Here is a 17,919-nt window from a genome sequence, read left to right as displayed (position 1 = left end):
CGGTAGATGATTCCATGACACCCACAGAGGGAGAATAGAACCTGCGGTGAGCAACGCTCGCCACTGATCCCGCAAGGGGCTTCATTGCGCTGGTCCCCCTGTCGGTATACTGACAGTCGGCATCCCGTGCCAGCAGTTTACAGTCAGTGGCGTCTGCGGTCACACACAAACTCCAGAGCACCTGGAGGGCAAGGCACACATTCACGGGAGAACATAAAAACTCCACACAGATACGGCATTGGTTGGGAACTGCACTCATGGCCTTTGTGCTGTTAAGCAGTAATACTGAACACTGTGCACCCATGCTGCCCAAGAAATGTTTAAATGCGCCACTATAAAGAAGAATGTGAGCTATTTGTATGTAATACACACTGCAGCCACACTACAGCCAGGGGCCCGAGCCACGCCGCAGCCGGGGACCCGAGCCACGCCGCAGCCAGGGACCCGAGCCACACTGCTAGGATGACAGCCGCTGCATAATGTTCCCGGCTGCGGCGCCATGCAGGGGGATATGGGTGCTATATACCTAACGTGGACTGGTTGTGTAATGATGTACAGTATGTCTTGTGTGCTGCGCCAGACAATCACAGATCTGTATGATCCCACTGGATCTGAGCTATCACAGGATTCACTTTCACCTGCAGTAACTTCCTGTTACTGCCTCCACCCACTGCGCAGTGCTGCCACTGCCAGGCTCCTACGATTGGCACCTGATACCGCCTACTTCTGTTTATGTGTGTAGCCGCTGCTGCCACATCCTCTGCCGATTCCCACTGGTCCCTCATCATGGACCAGGCCCTACAGGGTAGCTGGCAGAGGGCGGAGCTTGGAGACACCACGCTCAATTCAGAACAGGCGGAGAACGGAATAGCGTTTAGCACAGTTCTGTTGTCCCGGGATACAGAAGCGGTCGTCTTAGAGGCAAGATGTTTATTGGTCAAAAAGTATTCAGGGTCTCTTCCCTGTGCAGGTGTTGTGTGTCATTATGGGGGAGAAGCTGTATCAGCTACGTTATATGCGCTGTACCGCTTCTCCTCCATCTATGAAGGGGGGCGCTATGCGGGCAGCTTCAGACCCCCTGCATGTCCTGGATGTTACATCCATACGATAGGATCAGATTTGCCCCCCAGGTAGTAGTGCCCCTTATACACATTATGCCACACAGTAGTAGTGCCACTTATTCAGGTTATGCCACACATTAGTGTAACTTATTACATTACACTGCACAGTAAAGCCCCTTATTCACATTACGCCGCACAGTAGTACCTCTTACTCACATTACACTACACTGTAGTACCTCTTACTCATATTACACCACACAGTAGTACCTCTTATTCACATTACACCACACAGTAGAACCTCTTATTCACATTACACCACACAGTAGTACCTCTTACTCATATTACACCACACAGTAGTACCTCTTATTCACATTACACCACACAGTAGTACCTCTTATTCACATTACACCACACATTAGTACCTCTTACTCATATTACACCACACAGTAGTACCTCTTACTCATATTACACCACACAGTAGTACCTCTTATTCACATTACACCACACAGTAGTACCTCTTACTCATATTACACCACACAGTAGTACCTCTTATTCACATTACACCACACAGTAGTACCTATTACTCTCTTACTTACATTACGCTGCACAGTAGTACCTCTTACTCACATTACATTACACAGTATAACACCTTACAGTACACAGTAGTACTTCTTATTCACATGACACCACACAGTAGTACCTCCTATTCACATTACACCACACAGTAGTACCTCTTATTCACATTACACCACACAGTAGTACCTCTTACTTACATTACACTACACAGTATAACACCTTACACCACACAGTACCTCTTACTCACATTACGCCGCACAGTAGTACCTCTTACTCACATTACACCACACAGTAGTACCTCTTACTTACATTACGCCGCACAGTAGTACCTCTTACTCACATTACACCACACAGTAGTACCTCTTACTCACATTACACCGCACAGTAGTACCTCTTACTTACATTACACCACACAGTAGTACCTCTTGCTTACATTACGCTGCACAGTAGTACCTCTTACTCACATTACACTACCCAGTATAACACCTTACAGTACACAGTAGTACTTCTTATTCACATTACACCACACAGTAGTACCTTTTATTCACATTACACCACACAGTAGTACCTCTAACATTACACCGAACAGTAGTACCTCTTATTCACATTACACCACACAGTAGTACCTCTTACTTACATTACACTACACAGTATAACACCTTACACCATACAGTACCTCTTACTTACATTACGCCGCACAGTAGTACCTCTTACTTATATTACACCACACAGTAGAACCTCTTACTTACATTACGCCGCACAGTAGTACCTCTTACTCACATTACACCACACAGTAGAACCCCTTACTTACATTACGCTGCACAGTAGTACCTCTTACTCACATTACACCACACAGTAGTACCTCTTGCTTACATTACGCTGCACAGTAGTACCTCTTACTCACATTACACTACCCAGTATAACACCTTACAGTACACAGTAGTACCTCTTATTCACATTACACCACACAGTAGTACCTTTTATTCACATTACACCACACAGTAGTACATCTTACATTACACCGAACAGTAGTACCTCTTATTCACAGTACACCACACAGTAGTACCTCTTACTTACATTACACTGCACCATAGTATCTCTTACAATGGGTAGAAAGATCACACAGTGTGCAGCTGGCTGCTGCTAGTGCGGGTATCACTATAATGAGGTTTATCCTACGCCGAACAGTAGTACCTCTTACTCACATTAAGCCGCACAGTAGTACCTCTTACTCACATTACACCACACAGTAGTACCTCTTACTTACATTACGCCGCACAGTAGTACCTCTTACTCACATTACACCACACAGTAGTACCTCTTACTCACATTACACTACCCAGTATAACACCTTACAGTACACAGTAGTACTTCTTATTCACATTACACCACACAGTAGTACCTCTTATTCACATTACACCACACAGTAGTACCTCTTACATTACACCGAACAGTAGTACCTCTTATTCACATTACACCACACAGTAGTACCTTTTACTTACATTACACTGCACTATAGTATCTCTTACACTGGGTAGAAAGATCACACAGTGCGCAGCTGGCTGCTGCTAGTGCGGGTATCACTATAATGAGGTTTATCCTACGCCGAACAGTAGTACCTCTTACTCACATTACACCACACAGTAGTACCTCTTATTCATATTACACCACACAGTAGTACCTCTTATTCACATTACACCACACAGTAGTACCTCTTACTCATATTACACCACACAGTAGTACCTCTTATTCACATTACACCACACAGTAGTACCTCTTATTCACATTACACTACACAGTAGTAACTCTTACTCATATTACACCACACAGTAGTACCTCTTATTCACATTACACCACACAGTAGTACCTCTTACTCATATTACACCACACAGCAGTACCTCTTATTCACATTACACCACACAGTAGTACCTATTAGTCTCTTACTTACATTACGTCGCACAGTAGTACCTCTTACTCACATTACACTACACAGTATAACACCTTACAGTACACAGTAGTACTTCTATTTCACATTACACCACACAGTAGTACCTCTTATTCACATTACACCACACAGTAGTACCTCTTACTCACATTACACCGCACAGTAGTACCTCTTATTCACATTACACCACACAGTAGTACCTCTTACTTACATTACACCACACAGTAGTACCTCTTACTCACATTACACCGCACAGTAGTACCTCTTATTCACATTACACCACACAGTAGTACATCTTACTCATATTACACTGCTCAGTAGTACCTCTTACTTACATTACACCACACAGTAGTACCTCTTACTCACATTACACCGCACAGTAGTACCTCTTATTCACATTACACCACACAGTAGTACCTATTACTCTCTTACTTACATTACGCCGCACAGTAGTACCTCTTACTCACATTACACTACACAGTATAACACCTTACAGTACACAGTAGTACTTCTTATTCACATTACACCACACAGTAGTACCTCTAATTCACATTACACCACACAGTAGTACCTCTTACTCACATTACACCGCACAGTAGTACCTCTTATTCACATTACACCACACAGTAGTACCTATTACTCTCTTACTTACATTACGCCGCACAGTAGTACCTCTTACTCACATTACACTACACAGTATAACACCTTACAGTACACAGTAGTACTTCTTATTCACATTACACCACACAGTTGTACCTCTTATTCACATTACACCACACAGTAGTACCTCTTACTCACATTACACCGCACAGTAGTACCTCTTATTCACATTACACCGCACAGTAGTACCTCTTATTCACATTACACCACACAGTAGTACCTCTTACTTACATTACACCACACAGTAGTACCTCTTACTTACATTACACCACACAGTAGTACCTCTTACTCACTTAACCGCACAGTAGTACCTCTTATTCACATTACACCACACAGTAGTACATCTTACTCATATTACACTGCACAGTAGTACCTCTTACTCACATTACACCGCACAGTAGTACCTCTTATTCACAGTCCACCACACAGTAGTACCTCTTACTTACATTACACCACACAGTAGTACCTCTTACTCACATTACACCGCACAGTAGTACCTCTTATTCACATTACACCACACAGTAGTACCTCTTACTTACATTACACCACACAGTAGTACCTCTTACTCACATTACACCGCACAGTAGTACCTCTTATTCACATTACACCACACAGTAGTACCTCTTACTTACATTACACTGCACCGTAGTATCTCTTACAATGGTTAGAAAGATCACACAGTGCGCAGCTGGCTGCTGCTCGTGCGGGTATCACTATAATGAGGTTTAGCCTACGCCAACAGTAGTACCTCTTATTCACATTACACCACACAGTAGTACCTCTTATTCACATTACACCACACAGTAGTACCTCTTATTCATATTACACCACACAGTAGTACCTATTATTCACATTACACCACACAGTAGTACCTCTTACTCATATTACACCACACAGTAGTACCTCTTATTCACATTACACCACACAGTAGTACCTCTTACTCATATTACACCACACAGTAGTACCTCTTATTCACATTACACCACACAGTAGTACCTATTACTCTCTTACTTTCATTACGCTGCACAGTAGTACCTCTTACTCACATTACACTACACAGTATAACACCTTACAGTACACAGTAGTACTTCTTATTCACATTACACCACACAGTAGTACATCTTACTCATATTACACTGCACAGTAGTACCTCTTACTTACATTACACTGCACAGTAGTACCTCTTATTCACATTACACCACACAGTAGTACCTCTTACTTACATTACACCACACAGTAGTATATCTTACTCATATTACACTGCACAGTAGTACCTCTTACTTACATTACACCGCACAGTAGTACCTCTTATTCACATTACACCACACAGTAGTACCTCTTACTTACATTACACCACACAGTAGTACCTCTTACTCACATTACACCGCACAGTAGTACCTCTTATTCACATTACACCACACAGTAGTACATCTTACTCATATTACACTGCACAGTAGTACCTCTTACTCACATTACACCGCACAGTAGTACCTCTTATTCACATTACACCACACAGTAGTACATCTTCCTCATATTACACTGCACAGTAGTACCTCTTACTTACATTACACTGCACCGTAGTATCTCTTACAATGGGTAGAAAGATCACACAGTGTGCAGCTGGCTGCTGCTAGTGCGGGTATCACTATAATGAGGTTTATCCTACGCCGAACAGTAGTACCTCTTATTCACATTACACCACACAGTAGTACCTCTTACTCACATTACACTGCACAGTAGTACCTCTTATTCACATTACACCACACAGTAGTACCTCTTACTTACATTACACCTCACAGTAGTACCTCTTACTCACTTTACACCGCACAGTAGTACCTCTTATTCACCATTCACCACACAGTAGTACATCTTACTCATATTACACGGCACAGTAGTACCTCTTACTCACATTACACCACACAGTAGTACCTCTTATTCACATTACACCACACAGTAGTACCTCTTACTCACATTACACCACACAGTAGTACCTCTTACTCACATTACACCACACAGTAGTACCTCTTACTCACATTACACCGCACAGTAGTACCTCTTATTCACATTACACCACACAGTAGTACCTCTTACTCACATTACACCGCACAGTAGTACCTCTTATTCACATTACACCACACAGTAGTACCTCTTACTTACATTACACTGCACCGTAGTATCTCTTACAATGGTTAGAAAGATCACACAGTGCGCAGCTGGCTGCTGCTAGTGCGGGTATCACTATAATGAGGTTTAGCCTACGCCAAACAGTAGTACCTCTTATTCACATCACACCACACAGTAGTACCTCTTATTCATATTACACCACACAGTAGTACCTCTTATTCACATTACACCACACAGTAGTACCTCTTACTCATATTACACAACACAGTAGTACCTCTTATTCACATTACACCACACAGTAGTACCTCTTACTTACATTACGCCGCACAGTAGTACCTCTTACTCACATTACACCACACAGTAGTACCTCTTACTCACATTACCCCTCACAGTAGTACCTCTTACTCACATTACACTACACAGTATAACACCTTACAGTACACAGTAGTACGTCTTATTCACATTACACCACACAGTAGTACCTCTTACATTACACCGCACAGTAGTACCTCTTATTCACATTACACCACACAGTAGTACCTCTTACTTACATTACACTGCACCGTAGTATCTCTTACAATCGGTAGAAAGATCACACAGTGTGCAGCTGGCTGCTGCTAGTGCGGGTATCACTATAATGAGGTTTATCCTACGCCGAACAGTAGTACCTCTTATTCACATTACACCACACAGTAGTACCTCTAATTCACATTACACCACACAGTAGTACCTCTTACTCATATTACACCACACAGTAGTACCTCTTACTCATATTACACCACACAGTAGTACCTCTCATTCACATTACACCACACAGTAGTACCTCTTACTCACATTACACCACACAGTAGTACCTCTTACTCATATTACACCACACAGTAGTACCTCTCATTCACATTACACCGCACAGTAGTACCTCTTACTCACATTACACCACACATTAGTACCTCTTACTCATATTACACCACACAGTAGTACCTCTCATTCACATTACACCGCACAGTAGTACCTCTTACTCACATTACACCACACAGTATTACCTCTTACTCATATTACACCACACAGTAGTACCTCTCATTCACATTACACCGCACAGTAGTACCTCTTACTCACATTACACCACACAGTAGTACCTCTTACTCATATTACACCACACAGTAGTACCTCTCATTCACATTACACCACACAGTAGTACCTCTTACTCACATTACACCACACAGTAGTACCTCTTACTCATATTACACCACACAGTAGTACCTCTCATTCACATTACACCGCACAGTAGTACCTCTTACTCACATTACACCACACAGTAGTACCTCTTACTCATATTACACCACACAGTAGTACCTCTCATTCACATTACACCGCACAGTAGTACCTCTTACTCACATTACACCACACAGTAGTACCTCTTACTCACATTACACCGCACAGTAGTACCTCTCACTCACATTACACCACACAGTAGTACCTCTTACTCATATTACACCACACAGTAGTACCTCTCATTCACATTACACCACACAGTATTACCTCTTACTCATATTACACCACACAGTAGTACCTCTCATTCACATTACTCCACACAGTAGTACCTCTTACTCACATTACACCACACAGTAGTACCTCTTACTCATATTACACCACACAGTAGTACCTCTCATTCACATTACACCGCACAGTAGTACCTCTTACTCACATTACACCACACAGTAGTACCTCTTACTCATATTACACCACACAGTAGTACCTCTCATTCACATTACACCACACAGTAGTACCTCTTACTCACATTACACCACACAGTAGTACCTCTTACTCATATTACACCACACAGTAGTACCTCTCATTCACATTACACCGCACACTAGTACCTCTTACTCACATTACACCACACAGTAGTACCTCTTACTCATATTACACCACACAGTAGTACCTCTCATTCACATTACACCGCACAGTAGTACCTCTTACTCACATTACACCACACAGTAGTACCTCTTACTCATATTACACCACACAGTAGTACCTCTCATTCACATTACACCGCACAGTAGTACCTCTTACTCACATTACACCACACAGTAGTACCTCTTACTCATATTACACCACACAGTAGTACCTCTCATTCACATTACACCGCACAGTAGTACCTCTTACTCACATTACACCACACAATAGTACAGAGGTTCCCAAACTGTGTGCCGTGGCTCCCTGGGGTGCCTCGGGACACTTGCAGGGGCGCCCTAGGTTGGTGGTCTAGGGCCAATTCAAATTATTCATGGCCAATGTAATAGGCAAAACCAGTGCTGGTGGCTGCCAGTCATAACATATGTGGCCAAACAGAAGCAAATCTTGTCCCTCACCACACAACTGACCCTAAGGATCGCATATAAACTAGTGATGAGCACCGGAAATTTTTCGGGTTTTGGTTTTTGGTTCGGTTCCGCGGCCGTGTTTTGGGTTCGACCGCGTTTTGGCAAAACCTCACCGAATTTTTTTTGTCGGATTCGGGTGTGTTTTGGATTCGGGTGTTTTTTTCAAAAAACCCTAAAAAACAGCTTAAATCATAGAATTTGGGGGTCATTTTGATCCCAAAGTATTATTAACCTCAAAAACCATAATTTACACTCATTTTCAGTCTATTCTGAATACCTCACACCTCACAATATTATTTTTAGTCCTAAAATTTGCACCTAGGTCGCTGGATGACTAAGCTAAGCGACCCTAGTGGCCGACACAAACACCGGGCCCATCTAGGAGTGTCACTGCAGTGTCACGCAGGATGTCCCTTCCAAAACACCCTCCCCAAACAGCACATGACGCAAAGAAAAAAAGAGGCGCAATGAGGTAGCTGTGTGAGTAAGATAAGCGACCCTAGTGGCCGACACAAACACCGGGCCCATCTAGGAGTGGCACTGCAGTGTCACGCAGGATGTCCCTTCCAAAAAACACTCCCCAAACAGCACATGATGCAAAGAAAAAAAGAGGCGCAATGAGGTAGCTGTGTGAGTAAGATAAGCGACCCTAGTGGCCGACACAAACACCTGGCCCATCTAGGAGTGGCACTGCAGTGTCACGCAGGATGGCCCTTCCAAAAAACACTCCCCAAACAGCACATGACGCAAAGAAGAAAAAAAAGAGGCGCAATGAGGTAGCTGTGTGAGTAAGCTAAGCGACCCTAGTGGCCGACACAAACACCTGGCCCATCTAGGAGTGGCACTGCAGTGTCACGCAGGATGGCCCTTCAAAAAACTAGTCCCCAAACAGCACATGACGCAAAGAAGAAAAAAAAGAGGCGCAATGAGGTAGCTCTGTGAGTAAGCTAAGCGACCCTAGTGGCCGACACAAACACCTGGCCCATCTAGGAGTGGCACTGTAGTGTCACGCAGGATGGCCCTTCCAAAAAACACCCCCCAAACAGCACATGACGCAAAGAAAAAAAGAGGCGCAATGAGGTAGCTGTGTGACTAAGATAAGCGACCCAAGTGGCCGACACAAACACCTGGCCCATCTAGGAGTGGCACTGCAGTGTCACGCAGGATGGCCCTTCCAAAAACTACTCCCCAAACAGCACATGACGCAAAGAAAAATGAAAGAAAAAAGAGGTGCAAGATGGATTTTTGAGTCCTTTTTTTACTGATATTTGGTGTTTTGGATTTTACATGCTCTGTACTATGACATTGGGCATCGGCCTTGGCAGACGACGTTGATGGCATTTCATCGTCTCGGCCATGACTAGTGGCAGCAGCTTCAGCACGAGGTGGAAGTGGATCTTGATCTTTCCCTATTTTTGGAACCTCAACATTTTTGTTCTCCATATTTTAATAGGCACAACTAAAAGGCACCTCAGGTAAACAATGGAGATGGATGGATACTAGTATACTTATGGATGACGAGCGACTGCCGACACAGAGGTAGCTACAGCCGTGGACTACCGTACTGCGTCTGCTAGTATAGACTGGATGATAATGATATAAAAAATATATATATATATCACTACTGCAGGACAGGTGTATATTGTATAATGACGGTCCTGCTGGACACTGTCAGCACTGCAGACTCCTAAACTACTAGTATGAAGAAGATAGGAAAAAAAAAACACCACAGGTAGGTATACAATTATGGACGAGCGACTGCCGACACAGAGGTAGCTACAGCCGTGGACTACCGTACTGCGTCTGCTAGTATAGACTGGATGATAATGATATAAAAAATATATATATATCACTACTGCAGGACAGGTATATATTGTATAATGACGGACCTGCTGGACACTGTCAGCACTGCAGACTCCTAAACTACTAGTATGAAGAAGATAGAAAAAAAAAACCCACCACAGGTAGGTATACAATTATGGACGAGCGACTGCTGACACAGAGGTAGCTACAGCCGTGGACTACCGTACTGCGTCTGCTAGTATAGACTGGATGATAATGATATAAAAAATATATATATATCACTACTGCAGGACAGGTATATATTGTATAATGACGGACCTGCTGGACACTGTCAGCACTGCAGACTCCTAAACTACTAGTATGAAGAAGATAGAAAAAAAAAAAACCACCACAGGTAGGTATACAATTATGGACGAGCGACTGCCAGTGCCGACACAGAGGTAGCTACAGCCGTGGACTACCGTACTGCGTCTGCTAGTATAGACTGGATGATAATGATATAAAAAATATATATATATCACTACTGCAGGACAGGTATATATTATATAATGACGGACCTGCTGGACACTGTCAGCACTGCAGACTCCTAAACTACTAGTATGAAGAAGATAGAAAAAAAAAAACCACCACAGGTAGGTATACAATTATGGACGAGCGACTGCCAGTGCCGACACAGAGGTAGCTACAGCCGTGGACTACCGTACTGCGTCTGCTAGTATAGACTGGATGATAATGATATAAAAAATATATATATATCACTACTGCAGGACAGGTATATATTATATAATGACGGACCTGCTGGACACTGTCAGCACTGCAGACTCCTAAACTACTAGTATGAAGAAGATAGAAATATAATGAATGACGGACCTGCTGGACACTGTCAGCAGAATGCGTTTATAGAATAAAAAAAAAAAACACCACACGAGTGTTTAACTTTTTCAGGCAGACAATATACTGGTGGTCACTGCTGGTCAGTCACACTGGCACTCTGGCAGCAAAAGTGTGCACTGTTAAATATGTACTCCTGCTATAACTGCTCCCCAGTCTCCCCCACAATTAAGCTGTGTGAGCAGTGAGCACTACTCAGCACAGTCAGATATACATAGTAGTGATGAGTGTCAGAACCACGGGAGGCACATATATGGGTAAACACAATTTCACTGTAATACCTGAATGTCCAATTAATCTTCTGGGAAGGGATCTTCTTAGCAGGCTCGAAATCTCCATTCTCCCTTCACCCACTGGCAGTGGCCTGGAGGTTGAGTCCCCACACCTACCGGTGTGGGAAGCAACAGACATTACACCTGATTTTGACAAAGTAAACCCTGCTCTATGGTCAGAGGGTCCCTATGACACTGGCCTCATTCCTTGTACACCATATAGAGCAACCCTGAAACCTGACACACAACCTGTCTATCAAAAGCAATACCCCTTGTCACAAGAGAAGGTTGAAGGTCTTAGACCAATGATACAACAGTTTCTCCAACAAGGCATTCTCAGACACGTAATTTCACCTTACTGCACACCAGTCAACCCAATAGGCACAATGAGTTGGTTAATTGCCCTAAGGTCTTGTACAAACCTTACAATGAGCACCGGAAATTTTTCGGGTTTTGTGTTTTGGTTTTGGGTTCGGTTCCGCGGCCGTGTTTTGGGTTCGAACGCGTTTTGGCAAAACCTCACCGAATTTTTTTTGTCGGATTCGGGTGTGTTTTGGATTCGTTTTTTTTTTTTTTCAAAACACCCTAAAAAACAGCTTAAATCATAGAATTTGGGGGTCATTTTGATCCCAAAGTATTATTAACCTCAATAACCATTATTTCCACTCATTTTCAGTCTATTCTGAACACCTCACACCTCACAATATTATTTTTAGTACTAAAATTTGCACCGAGGTCGCTGGATGACTAAGCTCAGCGACCCAAGTGGCCGACACAAACACCTGGCCCATCTAGGAGTGGCACTGCAGTGTCACGCAGGATGGCCCTTCCAAAAAACACTCCCCAAACAGCACATGACGCAAAGAAAAAAAGAGGCACAATTAGGTAGCTGTGTGAGTAAGATAAGCGACCCAAGTGGCCGACACAAACACCTGGCCCATCTAGGAGTGGCACTGCAGTGTCACGCAGGATGGCCCTTCCAAAAAACACTCCCCAAACAGCACATGATGCAAAGAAGAAAAAAAAGAGGCGCAATGAGGTAGCTGTGTGACTAAGATAAGCGACCCAAGTGGCCGACACAAACACCTGGCCCATCTAGGAGTGGCACTGCAGTGTCACGCAGGATGGCCCTTCCAAAAACTACTCCCCAAACAGCACATGACGCAAAGAAAAATGAAAGAAAAAAGAGGTGCAAGATGGAATTGTCCTTGGGCCCTCCCACCCACCCTTATGTTGTATAAACAGGACATGCACACTTTAACCAACCCATCATTTCAGTGACAGGGTCTGCCACACGACTGTGACTGAAATGACGGGTTGGTTTGGACCCCCACCAAAAAAGAAGCAATTAATCTCTCCTTGCACAAACTGGCTCTACAGAGGCAAGATGTCCACCTCATCATCATCCTCCGATATATCACCATGTACATCCCCCTCCTCACAGATTATCAATTCGTCCCCACTGGAATCCACCATCTCAGCTCCCTGTGTACTTTGTGGAGGCAATTGCTGCTAGTGAATGTCTCCACGGAGGAATTGATTATAATTCATTTTAATGAACTTCATCTTCTCCACATTTTCTGGATGTAACCTCGTACGCCGATTGCTGACAAGGTGAGCGGCGGCACTAAACACTCTTTCGGAGTACACACTTGTGGGAGGGCAACTTAGGTAGAATAAAGCCAGTTTGTGCAAGGGCCTCCAAATTGCCTCTTTTTCCTGCCAGTATAAGTACGGACTGTCTGACGTGCCTACTTGGATGCGGTCACTCATATAATCCTCCACCATTCTTTCAATGGGGAGAGAATCATATGCAGTGACAGTAGACGACATGTCCGTAATCGTTGTCAGGTCCTTCAGTCCGGACCAGATGTCAGCATCAGCAGTCGCTCCAGACTGCCCTGCATCACCGCCAGCGGGTGGGCTCGGAATTCTGAGCCTTTTCCTCGCACCCCCAGTTGCGGGAGAATGTGAAGGAGGAGATGTTGACAGGTCGCGTTCCGCTTGACTTGACAATTTTCTCACCAGCAGTTCTTTGAACCCCAGCAGACTTGTGTCTGCCGGAAAGAGAGATCCAAGGTAGGTTTTAAATCTAGGATCGAGCACGGTGGCCAAAATGTAGTGCTCTGATTTCAACAGATTGACCACCCGTGAATCCTTGTTAAGCGAATTAAGGGCTCCATCCACAAGTCCCACATGCCTAGCGGAATCGCTCTGTGTTAGCTCCTCCTTCAATGTCTCCAGCTTCTTCTGCAAAAGCCTGATGAGGGGAATGACCTGACTCAGGCTGGCAGTGTCTGAACTGACTTCACGTGTGGCAAGTTCAAAAGGTTGCAGAACCTTGCACAACGTTGAAATCATTCTCCACTGCGCTTGAGACAGGTGCATTCCACCTCCTATATCGTGCTCAGTTGTATAGGCTTGAATGGCCTTTTGCTGCTCCTCCAACCTCTGAAGCATATAGAGGGTTGAATTCCACCTCGTTACCACTTCTTGCTTCAGATGATGGCAGGGCAGGTTCAGGCGTTTTTGGTGGTGCTCCAGTCTTCTGTACGTGGTGCCTGTACGCCGAAAGTGTGCCGCAATTCTTCTGGCCACCGACAGCATCTCTTGCACGCCCCTCTCGCTTTTAAATAATTCTGCACCACCAAATTCAAGGTATGTGCAAAACATGGGACGTGCTGGAATTTGCCCAGATTTAATGCACACACAATATTGCTGGCATTGTCCGATGCCACAAATCCACAGGAGAGTCCAATTGGGGTAAGCCATTCTGCGATGATCTTCCTCAGTTGCCGTAAGAGGTTTTCAGCTGTGTGCGTATTCTGGAAAGCGGTGATACAAAGCGTAGCCTGCCTAGGAAAGAGTTGGCGTTTGCGAGATGCTGCTACTGGTGCCGCCGCTGCTGTTCTTGCGGCGGGAGTCAATACATCTACCCAGTGGGCTGTCACAGTCATATAGTCCTGAGTCTGCCCTGCTCCACTTGTCCACATGTCCGTGGTTAAGTGGACATTGGGTACAACTGCATTTTTTAGGACACTGGTGACTCTTTTTCTGAGGTCTGTGTACATTTTCGGTATCGCCTGCCTAGAGAAATGGAACCTAGATGGTATTTGGTACCGGGGACACAGTACCTCCAACAAGTCTCTAGTTGGCTCTGCAGTAATGATGGATACCGGAACCACGTTTCTCACCGCCCAGGATGCCAAGGCCTCAGTTATCCGCTTTGCAGCAGGATGACTGCTGTGATATTTCATCTTCCTCGCAAAGGACTGTTGGACAGTCAATTGCTTGGTGGAAGTAGTAAAAGTGGTCTTACGACTTCCCCTCTTGGATGACCATCTACTCCCAGCAGCAACAACAGCAGCGCCAGCAGCAGTAGGCGTTACACGCAAGGATGCATCGGAGGAATCCCAGGCAGGAGAGGACTCGTCAGAATTGCCAGTGACATGGCCTGCAGGACTATTGGCATTCCTGGGGAAGGAGGAAATTGACACTGAGGGAGTTGGTGGGGTGGTTTGCGTGAGCTTGGTTACAAGAGGAAGGGATTTACTGGTCAGTGGACTGCTTCCGCTGTCGCCCAAAGTTTTTGAACTTGTCACTGACTTATGATGAATGCGCTGCAGGTGACGTATAAGGGAGGATGTTCCGAGGTGGTTAACGTCCTTACCCCTACTTATTACAGCTTGACAAAGGCAACACACGGCTTGACAAATGTTGTCTGCATTTCTGTTAAAATACTTCCACACTGAAGAGCTGATTTTTTTGGTATTTTCACCAGGCATGTCAATGGCCATATTCCTCCCACGGACAACAGGTGTCTCCCCGGGTGCCTGACTTAAACAAACCACCTCACCATCAGAATCCTCCTGGTCAATTTCCTCCCCAGCGCCAGCAACACCCATATCCTCCTCATCCTGGTGTACTTCAACACTGACATCTTCAATCTGACTATCAGGAACTGGACTGCGGGTGCTCCTTCCAGCACTTGCAGGGGGCGTGCAAATGGTGGAAGGCGCATGCTCTTCACGTCCAGTGTTGGGAAGGTCAGGCATCGCAACCGACACAATTGGACTCTCCTTGTGGATTTGTGATTTAGAAGAACGCACAGTTCTTTGCTGTGCTGCTTTTGCCAGCTTAAGTCTTTTCATTTTTCTAGCGAGAGGATGAGTGCTTCCATCCTCATGTGAAGCTGAACCACTAGCCATGAACATAGGCCAGGGCCTCAGCCGTTCCTTGCCACTCCGTGTGGTAAATGGCATATTGGCAAGTTTACGCTTCTCCTCCGACGATTTTATTTTAGATTTTTGAGTCCTTTTTTTACTGATATTTGGTGTTTTGGATTTTACATGCTCTGTACTATGACATTGGGCATCGGCCTTGGCAGACGACGTTGCTGGCATTTCATCGTCTCGGCCATGACTAGTGGCAGCAGCTTCAGCACGAGGTGGAAGTGGATCTTGATCTTTCCCTATTTTTGGAACCTCAACATTTTTGTTCTCCATATTTTAATAGGCACAACTAAAAGGCACCTCAGGTAAACAATGGAGATGGATGGATACTAGTATACTTTGCTAGAGTCAAATAACTACCTTTTAACATTAGCTATATATTAATACCGTGTAGCCGTAATGGCTGCTAAACCATGTGCACATGCTACGCACTCCGTACGCTATTTGCGTATGAAGACCTCGCACGTGGTACGCAAATAAAGTACACACGCTGTGCTGGGTGTACGGAATACCCACAGTGAGCATACACACAGACAGTAACCTTTATAAACTTTAAACACAGATTATGCTTACACTGTGCAACACACTATGATTGAGTTTGTATTGTAAAACCTTGCTGCTGAAATACTGCAGCGATATAACGCTGCTTAACCTTGTTAATGTAAATGCTGTTAGAGCGATTTAGAATTCAGAAACCCTTTGTACCAGCTAGAGAGACACAGACACCCTGCTGTGGTTCTAACACCTTATGTGAATGTTCTATTTGTCAAAAAGAATAATACAATTACAAGTCATACACTACAATATAACATAGACTAACTAACCAGATAACTACACAGTAAATACAATACAATTACGTTTAAGGGAAAATGAGAGAAAAAGGAGAAGAGAGAGAGAGAGAGATATGGCCCATAACAACTAGAAGGACAATATGATTGCGGAGAAAACTTACGCACAAAGGAAACGATCGCATGCGCCTCTGGACATCCAGCTCCCGATTTTCAGCAATGATAACCGTTGAAGAGTGAGAGCTGGATGTGATCGGCTTGTCTATTTATGCCCCACACACAATACAATTCAATGGTCCCTACAATCTCATTGTTCATTGGACACAGGAATTCCTCCTCGCATTATAACAAAAGGTCATAGGTTGATTCATACAGGTGGGCTGTGACTATTTCCAACAGCTCAGGTGGGAGGGAAACTGGGTTTCCCGCCGCATGGATAAGTAAGTGCAAATAATAGTAAATGGACATAAACTTCTTATGTCCATAACTATTCGCACGAGCGATTAATCCGCTTCAAACCAACACCGGAATATTGCTAATTAAATACTCTTCCGATGGATACTAAACACCACTGTATTACTCCTGTCTGACCCTTCGTATCAAACAATGAGGGATCTCTTTGTCCAGGAACATGCTACATTAACTAAACTTTCAGAATCTATCAAAGGGACCATAATCTACAAAATACATTATATAGTTAAAATATGTTATGAACGAGTCGCCCGCTAGACGCACACAAACTCTACCGTAAATGCGCATACCGTGCGCCTGCGGGTGCCCGCAACAGCGAGTATGCGCACTCACGGGAGAGCGCACGCATGCGCAGCGGGGACACATATGGGGTGCAAATATGGCAGTGTGCGTCGTGATATTTTTCTGACTTTGACAGTCCACCCTTTGGCAGTCAACAATAACTGCCACTTCCTAAAACATTTCAAAAAGAGAAAAATATATGTCAAGTGTAAATACATTTCTATGGTTGGGTAAGGGAGGAGAGGAGAAGGTAGGAAAAGGGTATGACCTAGTGAGATAGCTGAAGCATGTGTGTATGAATCCGTGTTTGGGGGTCATGTATCATCGTGCCGTACGTGTTTTAAATCAAGCTTCGAGGTATTGCGAAGTATACATTTGAATTCCTTCTTATCCCGTGGTACGGGTCTGTGGATGGGCTGTCAAACTTTACCGA

Source organism: Pseudophryne corroboree, chromosome 1 (genome assembly GCF_028390025.1).
Source record: "Pseudophryne corroboree isolate aPseCor3 chromosome 1, aPseCor3.hap2, whole genome shotgun sequence".
Classification (NCBI taxonomy): Eukaryota; Metazoa; Chordata; class Amphibia; order Anura; family Myobatrachidae; genus Pseudophryne; species Pseudophryne corroboree.
The sequence above is the reverse complement of the archived record's forward strand: the minus strand, read 5'-3'. Positions refer to the sequence as shown.